The sequence below is a fragment of the Rutidosis leptorrhynchoides genome, chromosome 2 (assembly GCF_046630445.1).
Source record: "Rutidosis leptorrhynchoides isolate AG116_Rl617_1_P2 chromosome 2, CSIRO_AGI_Rlap_v1, whole genome shotgun sequence".
In the NCBI taxonomy this organism is placed as follows: Eukaryota; Viridiplantae; Streptophyta; class Magnoliopsida; order Asterales; family Asteraceae; genus Rutidosis; species Rutidosis leptorrhynchoides.
The window spans coordinates 701,028,681-701,043,669 of NC_092334.1; the positions used below are offsets into that span (position 1 = coordinate 701,028,681).

At 32.9% G+C, this 14,989-nt stretch overlaps 1 long non-coding RNA gene across 1 annotated transcript; it reads left to right on the forward strand.

Annotated features, from left to right (window-relative positions):
* The first annotated feature begins 11,293 nt into the window (after positions 1-11,293).
* LOC139894676 (uncharacterized) lies at positions 11,294-12,053 on the forward strand. The gene is made up of 3 exons (XR_011775161.1): positions 11,294-11,383; positions 11,480-11,554; positions 11,958-12,053. It is a non-coding gene; the product is annotated as an uncharacterized lncRNA (long non-coding RNA).
* The last annotated feature ends 2,936 nt before the right edge of the window (positions 12,054-14,989 follow it).

The window sequence follows — 14,989 nt, forward strand, 5'->3', positions numbered from 1 at the left end:
ATGTTATTATTTAGGCGGGAAAATGATCGACAAAAATAACATTCAAGATAATATTGTTCGTGAAGAATATGAACGTTTTTTTTTCTTCATGTTTTGTGAAGTAAAATTTAGCCCGATTTAGAGTTTAGGGTTTAGGGTTTGGTGTTTTGGGTTTATTCCATAAACCCAAAACACCAAACCCTAAACCCTAAACTCTAAACCGTTCGTGTTAAAAACTCAATCTAAATCCTAAATCTAAACCCTAAACCCTAAATTTCTAAACCCTAATATCTAAACCCTATAAACCCTAATATCTAAACCCTAATATCTAAACCCCAATAGCTAAAACCTCAAAATATGCTCGAAAAACACGATAATTGTTATATATTACTTCTTCGAGCGTTTTCCCGCCAAAATAAAAACATTTATCACAAAGTGTCTCTACTAAATGTTCATATTTTCATCTCATCTATAATGTTCGTGAACAAAGTATTTTCAAAAAACGAAAAAAAAAAGTTTTTGCTTCCCCCGCTTCCCCCCGAATGGTTACTTCCCTCTTGATCCTACCACTATATATATATATATATATATATATATATATATATATATATATATATATATATATATATATATATATATATATATATATATATATATATATATATATATATATATATATATATATATATATATATATTCACATTTTTATTTATACCCATTTGTTCGTGAATCGTCGAAAATGGTCAAAGGTCAAATATCTCCATGAAATCAATTCAAATTCTTGAGGCTCAGATTAATAGGCTTTGCTTATCGTGTTGGAATCATTTAAAGATTAAGTTTAAATTTGGTCGGAAATTTCCGGGTCGAATGCATAATCGATTAACGTTCATTTAATTTGGTGATGGCTGGGTAATGAAATGTCCCGTTCTTATTGATTAAAAACGTTCCATATTAATTGATTTCGTTGCGAGGTTTTGACCTCTATATGAGACGATTTTCAAAGACTGCATTCATTTTTAAAATAAACCATAACCTTTATTTCATAAATAAAAGTTTAAAAAGCTTTACGTAGATTATCAAATAATGATAATCTAAAATATCCTGTTTACACACGACCATTACATAATGGTTTACAATACAAATATGTTACATCGAAATCAGTTTCTTGAATGCAGTTTTTACACAATATCATACAAACATGGACTCTAAATCTTGTCCTTATTTTAGTATGCAACAGCGGAAGCTCTTAGTATTCACCTGAGAATAAACATGCTTTAAACGTCAACAAAAATGTTGGTGAGTTATAGGTTTAACCTATATATATCAAATCGTAACAATAGCCCACAATATTTCATATTTCAATACACATCCCATACATAGAGATAAAAATCATTCATATGGTGAACACCTGGTAACCGACATTAACAAGATGCATATATAAGAATATCCCCATCATTCCGGGACACCCTTCGGATATGATATAAATTTCGAAGTACTAAAGCATCCGGTACTTTGGATGGGGTTTGTTAGGCCCAATAGATCTATCTTTAGGATTCGCGTCAATTAGGGTGTCTGTTCCCTAATTCTTAGATTACCAGACTTAATAAAAAGGGGCATATTCGATTTCGATAATTCAACCATAGAATGTAGTTTCACGTACTTGTGTCTATTTTGTAAATCATTTATAAAACCTGCATGTATTTTCATCCCAAAAATATTAGATTTTAAAAGTGGGACTATAACTCACTTTCACAGATTTTTACTTCGTCGGAAAGTAAGACTTGGCCACTGGTCGATTCACGAACCTATAACAAATATGTACATATATATCAAAGTATGTTCAAAATATATTTACAACACTTTTAATACATTTTGATGTTTTAAGTTTATTAAGTCAGCTGTCCTCGTTAGTAACCTACAACTAGTTGTCCACAGTTAGATGTACAGAAATAAATCGATATATATTATCTTGAATCAATCCACGACCCAGTGTATACATATCTCAGTATTGATCACAACTCAAACTATATATATTTTGGAATCAACCTCAACCCTGTATAGCTAACTCTAACATTCACATATAGAGTGTCAATGGTTGTTCCGAAATATATATAGATGTGTCGACATGATAGGTCGAAACATTGTATACGTGTCTATGGTATCTCTAGATTACATAATATACAATACAAGTTGATTAAGTTATGGTTGGAATAGATTTGTTACCAATTTTCACGTAGCTAAAATGAGAAAAATTATCCAATCTTGTTTTACCCATAACTTCTTCATTTTAAATCCGTTTTGAGTGAATCAAATTGCTATGGTTTCATATTGAACTCTATTTTATGAATCTAAATAGAAAAAGTATAGGTTTATAGTCGAAAATATAAGTTACAAGTCGTTTTTGTAAAGGTAGTCATTTCAGTCGAAAGAACGACGTCTAGATGACCATTTTAGAAAACATACTTACACTTTGAGTTTAACCATGATTTTTGGATATAGTTTCATGTTCATAAGAAAAATCATTTTTCCAGAAGAACAACTTTTAAATCAAAGTTTATCATAGTTTTTAATTAACTAACCCAAAACAGCCCGCGGTGTTACTACGACGACGTAAATTCGATTTTACAGTGTTTTTCGTGTTTCCAGGTTTTAAATCATTAAGTTAGCATATCATATAGATATATAACATGTGTTTAGTTGATTTTAAAAGTCAAGTTAGAAGGATTAACTTTTATTTGCGAACAAGCTTAGAATTAACTAAACTATGTTCTAGTGATTTCAAGTTTAAACCTTCGAATAAGATAGCTTTATATGTATGAATAGAATGATGTTATGAAAATCATTACTACCTCAAGTTCCTTGGATAAACCTACTGGAAATGAGAAAAATAGATCTAGCTTCAAATGATCCTTGGATGGCTTGAAAGTTCTTGAAGCAGAATCATGACACGAAAACAATTTCAAGTAAGATTTCCACTCGAAATAAGATTGTTATAGTTATAGAAATTGAATTAAAGTTTGAATATGATTATTACCTTGTATTAGAAAGATAACCTACTGTAAGTAACAAAGGTTTCTTGATCTTGGATGATTACTTGGAATGGATTTAGAAAACTTGGAAGTAAACTTGTAATCTTGGAAGTATTCTTGATTTTATGAAACTAGAACTTTTGGAATTTATGAAGAACACTTAGAACTTGAAGATAGAACTTGAGAGAGATCAATTAGATGAAGAAAATTGAAGAATGAAAGTGTTTGTAGGTGTTTTTGGTCGTTGGTGTATGGATTAGATATAAAGGATATGTAATTTTGTTTTCATGTAAATAAGTCATGAATGATTACTCATATTTTTGTAATTTTATGAGATATTTTATGCTAGTTGCCAAATGATGGTTCTCACATGTGTTAGGTGACTCACATGGGCTGCTAAGATCTGATCATTGGAGTGTATATACCAATAGTACATACATCTAAAAGCTGTGTATTGTACGAGTACGAATACTGGTGCATACGAGTAGAATTGTTGATGAAACTGAACGAGGATGTAATTGTAAGCATTTTTGTTAAGTAGAAGTATTTTGATAAGTGTATGGAAGTCTTTCAAAAGTGTATAAATACATATTAAAACACTACATGTATATACATTTTAACTGAGTCGTTAAGTCATCGTTAGTCGTTACATGTAAGTGTTGTTTTGAAACCTTTAGGTTAACGATCTTGTTAAATGTTGTTAACCCAATGTTTATAATATCAAATGAGATTTTAAATTATTATATTATCATGATATTATCATGTATGAATATCTCTTAGTATGATATATATACATTAAATGTCTTTACAACGATAATCGTTACATATAAGTCTCGTTTAAAAATCATTAAGTTAGTAGTCTTGTTTTTACATATGTAGTTCATTGTTAATATACTTAATGATATGTTTACTTATCATAATATCATGTTAACTATATATATATATATATATATATATATATATATATATATATATATATATATATATATATATATATATATATATATATATATATCCATATATATGTCATCATATAGTTTTTACAAGTTTTAACGTTCGTGAATCACTGGTCAACTTGGGTGGTCAATTGTCTATATGAAACCTATTTCAATTAATCAAGTCTTAACAAGTTTGATTGCTTAACATGTTGGAAACACTTAATCATGTAAATAACAATTTCATTTAATATATATATATAAACATGGAAAAGTTCGGATCACTACAGGTAAGTTGTGACCTCCGAAGGAAACGATGATATGCTGAACGAGCACTTTGATTATGAAGCCGTTCTATCGTCCTCACTTGTAATAATAAGAGCATAAATGTGGTAGCTCAAGCAATTCAAAGTCGAAATTAAAGTCCATCATATGCTTGTGCGAAACCCTAACACCACTCGGTGTTTTTGAACGACTGAACCTCCATCTCTGGGTGGGTGTCTCCTCCGTCGTCGCTTTCCGCCGCTAATTTTGATCGCCGAAAGGCTGTTGGCTAGATTTAGCTGGTTATGCCGCTCTACATCTCTAAAAGTATAAACCATATCAGGTAGGGTCTCTTTTTATTCATATCTGTTTCATCTCAGTCGAATTTTTCATTCAAATTTTTTTATTCTATTTGAGAATTTTGGATTTGTGGAATGTTTAACCATTATTTTTAGCATTTTCCTTTTTTGATTTATGCGTTTTCTTTCAACAAATACTAAACTTTAGCTTCTCGGCGAATTTATTGATTCTATACGATTGTTATGATTGTTTGCAAATTTGCAGATTGGCAAATATGTACTATAATTTTTTTCAGAATATTATAAATTATGCTAAATTTGATATTTTATTTGAAAATAAGTATATACAGTTAGGTTTGAAGAAATCATTGATGATCTTTACTCCAATTGCAATTCAGACAAATAATAGAATTAGGGCTTCCTTTGATTCTCCCTGGTTCTGCTATTGTAAGTCACTCTGCACTATCTTAACTTTCCAATGTTCTACATGCTTGTATATGTGTGATTTACATACACATAATATTTTGTATTGTTGACTACGAAATTAAGTATGTGTAATGTATGTATATGCATATTTAAAATTTATGATACATCATGATCATGTCAGTGAAAGAGAGTAATGGTATATACTTTAGGGTAAACGCTAATATGTTTTCTTTACTAATTCTTTTTTGTCATACGCGAATTACGCTTAGAGTCTCGTTATCATCTAAACAGCACTTGTGAACACATTTGGGTGACGATAAGGACAACATGACCACTCTGAAGATTGAAAGTTATTGTTAGTGGCCAACAGAAGTAGAACACCAATCTAGCATCAGGTCAGATGTATGTCTATAATGTGTGTGTAGATATATTTGTAAGCATACTTATTTTTTTTTGTTTAAAATTTTAAAGATATTATCAGAACTCAATTTACGTTGGAATATTGATCGATGTTGAAGAATAGACTGTAGTTATTATTATATTTTGACCAGGTGGAAATAAAAACCAGGTTTATTTCATAACACATTGCTAAGCGGTATTTAAGGATAATTTCAAGTTAGTAGATGTTAATAACAAAATACATATCACATTTGGTGAAGATTTCGATCTAATATATACATTGTATTTGCATGAAACAATACTACTTTTAGTTACATAAACATATAGGGAAAACATACCCTGATATTTGGAAGTTTGTTGATAAGTCAAGGTTGCGTTTGGCTGGAATCTTCTTGAGTTGACTCCATTGACTTGATGACTTCTATTCTGAAGCACACACTAATTGTTAGGTCATATTTTATTGATGTGATTTGTATTCCTAATCCGCTATATGTACATGGTGTCTATCATCTATAAATAGACACCATCCCTCACCATTTAGAGCTAAGCCATCACATAAACCCTTCACAATTACCCTCACCCCTGCACCTTCACTTACACACACTTAAGCAAACACTCTCAACCTTACACATGTAATAACCTACACTTAACCAATTGTAATACACAGTGATTTACAGATTTATATCAGATTATTCATCATCATTATCAGATTTACAGATTCATATCAGATTATTCATCATCATTATCAGTATATCTCATTCATATATCAATATACATATACAGGAACATATATTCATATACATATACTTACACAATCATAAACACGAATCTGAGTAGTAATCTTACCTTACATGTGGTATCAGAGCATAAGAAGATCATCTTCACGATCCAGAAGCTCATATTCAAGTTGAATTCGTGATTATTGCTCATGTTCTTCATCGTTTGACTTTTGTTGACTTTTATAGCAACAATTTGATTCAGCAGTTCTTAGATCGAATTGAAGGAAGTTATAGCTTACTTATCATCAACGAAAGCTTCGTTAATCATCATAATCATTTCACAAACAAATTTGAGGTGTTAATCATCAAATCAAAGTTTTTGCCAATTCTCTGTTCGAATCAAATTGGAACGATAAAGATGTTTACATGTCTGGAAATCAATTGCCGAATGTTAATCAAATCATTCTAAGCATTTTTCGTTCAGAAATCATAGCCTGAAACATTCTAGAACTTGATTTCGTTTTATGAACTCATAAATGGCGGTTTTACTGTGACCTTCAAGTTTTTGACGATTGATCGTGTTATTCATCAGAAAATTGATTCATGCCTGTTCTAGAAGCATACAGAAACTTTCGTTGTTAATTTTAGCCATTGAAATCTCAATTTTGCAGTTTTAGCTGGAAGTTCACCGGATTCTTCATCAGGTTGAATAAACTATTTTTCACACGAGTGACTACACGATTGAGTATACGGTTGAATCAATTGATTGCTGAATCGTAAGAGTAAGTGCTTTGAGTTGCTGGAACGTACGTGCGGTGATTTGAGAATTAGGGTTTTTTCATTGTAAATGAGATTTGGGGAAGAAGATACTGTGGTCGATTATGTTCAGATAGAATTGATATTAGACTCAAGTTAAATTAGGCCCAAATTTAGCTTAAGTTCAAATAGAAGCCTAAATTCAATTATGTTCTTAAAGTTAACCCACGTGCTTATCATCTCTCTCCCCACTAATAACTAATACTACGTAATATTCAACAAAACGAAAACTAGACGCATTTGTTAACTAGATTCAATTTAAACCCTTGAAACCTCATTTAGCCCCCTAAGTTTTCAAAAGTTACGAATCAGCCCTTAAACTTCCAGAATTATACAAGGACTAATGGAGTTAACTATCAGTTAATTTTCTCTGTTAAGTCCTAACAAAAAGGATTAACGGAGTCAAGAAAATTAACAATATTCGTTACACTTTTTAACGAAGAATTTTTAGAAGTTTGGTTTCTCTCAACAAAGGCTTCAAATGGCGAGTATGTCTTCCGTTACACCTCCAAAACCAACATGGGATCAAAGTCAAAATCATTTACATGGTTTGTGTACATGTGGGATGAGAGGTCCCGATTTAGAAGAATATAAAGATCGGATGTGTACAGTTAAGATCTATGAAGATGATCGAAAGTCGAAAATTCAGCAAGAAACGATTGAAAATAACATGAAAAAGCGGATTCTCATGTTGGAGAATGAATTGACTGCTCAAAGGAAATCAACATTTGAGCTCGAATCTCAACTATTAAAGAGCAAATCACGGGAGGAGCTCTTACGAAAGAAAGTGTCTACTCTTCAGAATGACTTGGAGAGTCAAGTTCGGTCGTATCAGGAAAGTCAAGCAAAAATTCAAGCAGAGTTACAAAGTCAAAAAGATTCTTTCGACAAGGAACGACTCAACATAGAGACACTGAATAATCAACTTAAAGAAAAAATTGTTCGTCTTATAGAAGAAAATAAGACAATTCGGACTATTCAAGCAGAAAATCGCCATCTCTAGTCCAAACATGAGCTTGATTCAAAGACCATTCTACAACTTCGCACAGTTGTCGATCATGCTCAAACTCTTAACCGAACATTAACTCATGACTTTGAAAAACGCATTTCTGATTTGCGACATGAGTTAGATGTTAAATCAACACCAATTTCAAAACCAACCATGGTGTCGATGGGTACACAAGTCGAAATCCCAGAGTGCACCAAGCCACATATTTCAGAATCAAAATCATCAGCTACAAAGACTTATCCTTCACAAGAGAATCCCAAGGATTCTAAACTTCACAAATCGGTTTCCCACGGACAACGAATTTATTCATGTTATCAAATCAAAACTAATCAACCGTTTTTGGAACCTACTTACGGACAAAATGGAGAACTCACCGGATTTCGTGATCAATACAGATGGTTTTCTCATAAACCGAAGCAATCACGTTCAGAAAAATCATCCATCAACTCGAACAAAAAACCGTTTGTTAAAACACCTTCAAGACTAATCAAGTACTCATTCAAAGAGTTACTTTTCCTTAAGCCGCGAACCGTGATTCAGGCTAAACCCAAACTTTTCAAACCAAGATCGAACCACGATGGAACGCGAGATCAATTAACCACATTGACCAAACCTACAAATTGTTCACCAAAACCAATGACAAAGCGAACCGAAAAACCCACTTCTCAAACTTCCGCATCAAATTTCCAACACAAACTCTTCCCATAAACACTTCAGACTCCCCATGTCCGATTGAGGGGGAGCAAGATGATTCATCATTCAAGGGGGAGCTAAAGAAATTCTTCAACAAAGCTCTTTCCTACACCCCTCTCAATTCCATCAAGACATATTTGTACAACGCACACCAAGGGGGAGAACCATTGTCAGGAACAAAAGATGGTGTGCATTGTGATCACTCATATCTGACAACAGAGAAGTTTCCAAAAGAAGAAGTTTCACCGTTTCATGTCAACAACTACGCCTATTCCGAGGGGGAGAGTGCAAGTCGTCAAAGAGACCCCGAGATCCCAAAGAATACAAGATTACAAAGCTGATCAACATCAAATCACATCAAAGGGGGAGATTTTTAGGTCATATTTTATTGATGTGATTTGTATTCCTAATCCGCTATATGTACATGGTGTCTATCATCTATAAATAGACACCATCCCTCACCATTTAGAGCTAAGCCATCACATAAACCCTTCACAATTACCCTCACCCCTGCACCTTCACTTACACACACCTAAGCAAACACTCTCAACCTTACACATGTAATAACCTACACTTAACCAATTGTAATACACAGTGATTTACAGATTCATATCAGATTATTCATCATCATTATCAGATTTACAGATTCATATCAGATTACTCATCATCATTATCAGTATATCTCATTCATATATCAATATACATATACAGGAACATATATTCATATACATATACTTACACAATCATAAACACGAATCTGAGCAGTAATCTTACCTTACATTAATTAAGATAAGATTCAGATTTAAATGGATCACAGGTTTAATATCCGTGCTACATATATATCTACTCAAATTCCAAGTAATATTCAAGCACAAATTATTATTTATTTGCTCGCATTCATTGCTGTTAAGAAACAGGAAAATTTAAGCATTATTATTTACTTACTTTATCTACTGAAATGGATTGTTGTTTGAGTAAGCACAAATCTTGGTTTAACTGGTTGTTGTTGATTATGATTATGATTCATATTCTAATGTTTGGAATTACACAAGGTGGTTGTATAGAAGAGGAGAGAAAAGCGCTGCTGGAAATCAAAGCATCCCTTGTCGATTCATTTGTTTATGATGCGGACCCACTTGTTCCAACATGGGTCGATGATGATAACGAGTGTTGTGATTGGGAGAGGGTCGAGTGCAACACAACTACCAGGCGTGTAGTAAACTTGTTGTTGGGAAACATCATGGGAAGAGCATATGAAAATGATGAAAGGATTTGGTCATTAAACGTGTCTCTTTTTCTTCATTTTAAAGAGTTGAGAAGTCTCACTTTGTCATTTGATCATCTGGATAATGGAATTGTGAGCACAGGTATCGTGTACATCATTGTCTTATTTACTACTTGTTTTTAAAACGATTTAAAAGAATAAAGTGATTGATTTAAAGAGTTGAGAAGTCTCAATTTGTCGGGGGATGGTCTGGATAATGGAATTGTGAGTGTAGACGCTGGGAGAGGATCTTAGAATCAACCTAACACGATCTAGAGGCGGAATAACACTAGAACGAGCTTAAACGAATATCTATGGGTTTTCGGGTTCGTATGAGTCAAACCAAGATTAGATCTTGATAAACACGAAGCCTAGACTGACATTCTGTGGTATTAGGACATTAAGATTGGAGTAAGACCGGACATGGAACTGTTTGTCTGTGTGAAAAATGTGTGAAGTGATTAACCAAATTAGTGGAGATTAACTTGGCTTAAACATCCCAGATCATACGGTCGACTGTGGTTGACAGTCGGTCGACTGACTATGTCAGTCGGCCGACTGTCGAGTAACATTACACATTATATTTAAACGTTTACAAATATATAAAGTAACAAATCGACAATCAACGTTTAACAATATTACAGGTTACTACATGATCGAATAAAACATTAAAGTTCATGGAACTAGGGATTACAAAATATGCACTAACAGTGAGCACATGTATCGTGTACATCATTGTCTATATTACTATGAGTAAATGATACATATTGAAGGGTTTTATGTTACACCCGTTTATTGTAAAGAAAATGTCAACAATAGTTGAAAATATCATAATTACCCTTGAACCGGAACTTCTTTAATAATTTTGAGCCTTGCCCTTGAGTTTACTATTCAGCACCCGCTAATGAAGTAATGAGTTACTTAAAAAGGTGTTTTGGTTAATAACTCTAAATTTAATCTAAGTCAAATTTAGTCACCTTAATATATTTATCACCCAAATATAGTAAATATCTTTTCTGATGGTGATAGCACCCATTAGGGTTTTAATTACGACACTAAATAGTACATTCATACAATTTTCGAGTTAATTAACCTAATACATGTATTTACTTGACATATGTTTTAGATATTTTCTAATTTCTTATCTCTTACATTTCAATTTTCTTATATATGTTTATATTTGCTTCACTTACTGTTTTACTACTTCGATCTAGCTCTTGGAAATTTACCTTCATATTGATTTTAAAAACCAGTGAACACTGAACAGTATCGGTTTGTCTTTGTCTGGCTGATATCAAATGTTGAAATAATTTTTGATTTAAGTGTGCCTATAAGTTGATCGACCAAACTATTCGACAATCGAAGATATATATGTCAATTACAATCCATTTAACTTTCTGTTATTAGAAAACATATATAGAAAGTCAAACTTATTAAAACAGCGATATAACTTTCTTATTGCAGGACTTGAAAAGTTGTCGAGATTGAAAAACCTAGAAATACTGGACCTTAGTGGCAATTATAATATGGAAGGAAACTTTCCTGCTCACGGTATCTTTATCGCCCTATAACTTTATGTATAGCGTATGCCGTATGCACATGCATGTTATCATGAGGCTTATACATGCTATTTTACACACATTGTAGAGTTTGCAGCTTTGCAAAATTTGGAGGTATTGAATCTCTCCTCGTGTCAATATCATGGTAGCTTCGAAATGCATGGTAATCATTCTCATGTTCAATAATTTAACTTACACATATTATCATGTGGTGTGCCGCATGCATTAAGATCAATTACATGAGTAATTTCTCCATAACAAGGATGTTTCAATTTTTCATTTGGATTCTTATATCTATGCGCGTTTGTTTTCTATTTAATTCATTTTGACCGGACGTCCTCCTCGTATCTCACATTCGTGGTATTAGAGTGTTAATAAGTAGGTACTACCCAAGGACACCAAAAATAAGACAAAGAAATTCTAAAAAAGTACTAATAAATTATTTAAGTCATTTTCTCATAAATCCAAATACAATATTGTAAGAGTTGACTTGTACGTCTTTCTATTTATCGTTGTTTTCCTTAATTATGTATGTTGGCAATGAGAATTCGGATGCATGATTGTAGGTTTTGAAGAAAGATTGATGTTGAAGAAGTTGAAAGTTTTGAATCTGTCGTATAATCGTTTCAGTGAAAGCGTTATAACATCTTTAAAAGCTCTTCAATCACTCCAAGTATTTAGATTACGAAATACATTGTTTCAGCCGAGGTGTTGTGTATTGTATTTAACTATTCTGACATTACGTTTTAGGCACCATGAGCACCCTGGTGCACTTGAATCTCGATTGGAACAACTTCAATAAAGATGATGTCATACGGGCAATGGCTGCTTTTCCATCCTTAAGATTTTTGTCTTTGCAGTCTAATAATATCAACGGAACACTGCCTATGGAAGGTAAAATAATTGGTTTTTGTTTCGTTTGCCTACATATTTTATTACTGATTTAAGAAATTCAGTATGATCAAGTAGTTACCAACTCATTTGAAGGCTCCAACTGGTGCTGCAAAATCTAATCCAGTTTCAGCTTTTCATAAGACATGACTGTATTGGTTTAATTGGTTTTTTTAAAGTTTGGTTTAATTTATATTTAATGGTTGATTAGCATTTTGTAATATGTTAATTTTATTATTTATTATTTATCATTTGAGTCAGCAAGCATTGCATTGGTATTATAAGTTGACTAGTTCTCATGCACATAAAGGTGTGAAATGTGCGTAAATGAGATGTGGTGTACGTGTACAGATTTTTTGGAGATATGGTTTGTTCTCTGTTTTCTGTTAGAATTCATAATCGTTGTGTATTATTGCTCACCCAATCACAATACATGATGGGGAAATATATAATACAAGCAATAGGCTAACCGTGCCCTAATCGTAAAACACTAATGGACCCTAAGTCCACATACGGACTCGGGCCTTATTATCATCTAACACACCCCCGCAGGCCGAGCGGCGAAATCGCGAAAGCTCGGACTGAAAGGTAACGTTAAGTACAAAATAAACAAAAAAAATAACTCTTTTTTTTCTTCTCTTGTTTGATGCACCGAATAGACACATATTCGTGGATGTGGTTCCATTGCTTGACTGCGTATTCTTTTTCCGTAGTGTTTTTTTTTTGTTTCTTTTACGCCGTGGCTTGCTTTGCCTAAGGATTGAGCAGGACTTGGGCATGGAACTTTTGTCTACGATAACAGTCATCTTCAACGCTACAAAAGAGAATTTTTTTTTTATATTCCTCTTTTTTTTTTCGGGGTTTGGAACCTAGTCAAGCTAGGCGGCTCAGCCCCACGCCGATTAGGGTTGCAGTTTTGAAATTAAGATTAAAAGAAAAGAACATAGAAATAGAGATCTAATCAAGAAAATAAATTCATATGAATCGATTAACAAAAAAAAGGGTAAGACATTAAAAATGAAAAGATAAAGCCTTATAATATAATAAGATTCTAACAAGAAATAAAGAGTAATGTGAGATGGATTTAGGCGGTGGTGCAAAAGACAAAAACTACACACACGGATTGGAACAAAAATATTGTTGCTAAATCATTTGATCAGTAGACGGACGTAATTATAAAAAGAAAAAAGCAACGATAAGAAAAAGTAGGAGATTTGTAACATCAAATCAATAGAAAAAAATAAGAATAAAATAAATTGAAATAAACAAATCGAGATTCCTAGCGATTCAACCAGGATCATACGGCTCGGATACCATGTTAGAATTCATAATCGTTGTGTATTATTGCTCACCCAATCACAATACATGATGGGGAAATATATAATACAAGCAATAGGCTAACAGTGCCCTAATCGTAAAACACTAATGGACCCTAAGTCTACATACGGACTCGGGCCATATTATCATCTAACATTTTCTACTCCGTATTATTTGACAACACATATTTTAATCAATGAAATGGAAGTAAAAACAAGATGTAGTTCTCTGTGTTCATTTTGTCTTTTTTTTTTCTTGCATACAAAATAAACACAATTTACTTTTTGTGTTAGGGACCTGTGTCCCAACAGACTATTCAGAATCCTCTTATTAGAGTTTCTGTGTCTTGATTGTTGAGAAAAAGCGACACCGAATTATAGCAAACCGCTAGTAATAATTGAAATAGCGACAATAAAGAGACACCGAGATTTAACGTGGAAAACCCCAATAGGGTAAAAACCACGGGCAAGGAAGAAACGTTTCACTAATAAGAAAAATAGGAATTACACTTTCTCTCTAATTACAAGGATAAGTATCAATCTTTATATCTCTTGTAATTAGGAGACTAAACACTCAAACTCTCTATTAACTCTTTTAGTATAAGTATGAGAATGTGTTTTTGGGATGCATGAATAAGCTTATGTCCATCTCTATTTATAGTAAGAGATATGGAGTTGGTGAAGTATGAAAACATTTTAAAGCCTCCATTGTAATAGCTTTCCCACAATATACATGTGCATGTTGACCATAGAATTCACCAACCATCCACCTTCCAATTTAATATTTCAACAATCTCCCACTTGAAGGTTTGATTGAAGCTCAATAAATCTTCACACGATAATCTTTCCTTGCCAATGATGTTGCTTACGTCTCTGCTAGGCCGCATGAGGAATGGCACCAAACAAACTTGTCACGGTTGATTGACTTTGTTAGAAAATCAGCTACATTGTCGTCAGTATGAATTTTCTGCATATCCACGGTTCCTTCTTCCACCTTTTCACGAACGAAGTGATACTGAACTCGTATATGATTTGTCTTTGAATGAAATGCCGGATTCCTTGCAAGATGCAAGGCACTCTGGTTGTCACAAAATAGAGTGATATTCTTTTGTTTGTGCCCGAGTTCCTCCAACAACATCTTCAACCATACTGCCTCTTTAGTAGCTTGAGTAGCTGCTACATATTCTGCCTCTGTTGTTGACGTGGCTACAACTGACTGCAGTTTTAAAACCCAGCTTACTATTCCACCACAAAGTGTGAAAACATATGCAGTGGTAGATTTACTTTTATCGATATCACCTGCATAATCTGAATCAACATACCCTTTGACAATAAATTCCGGTTCCCCATAACATAATGCAACATCTAAGGTTCCCTTGATGTATTTAAGG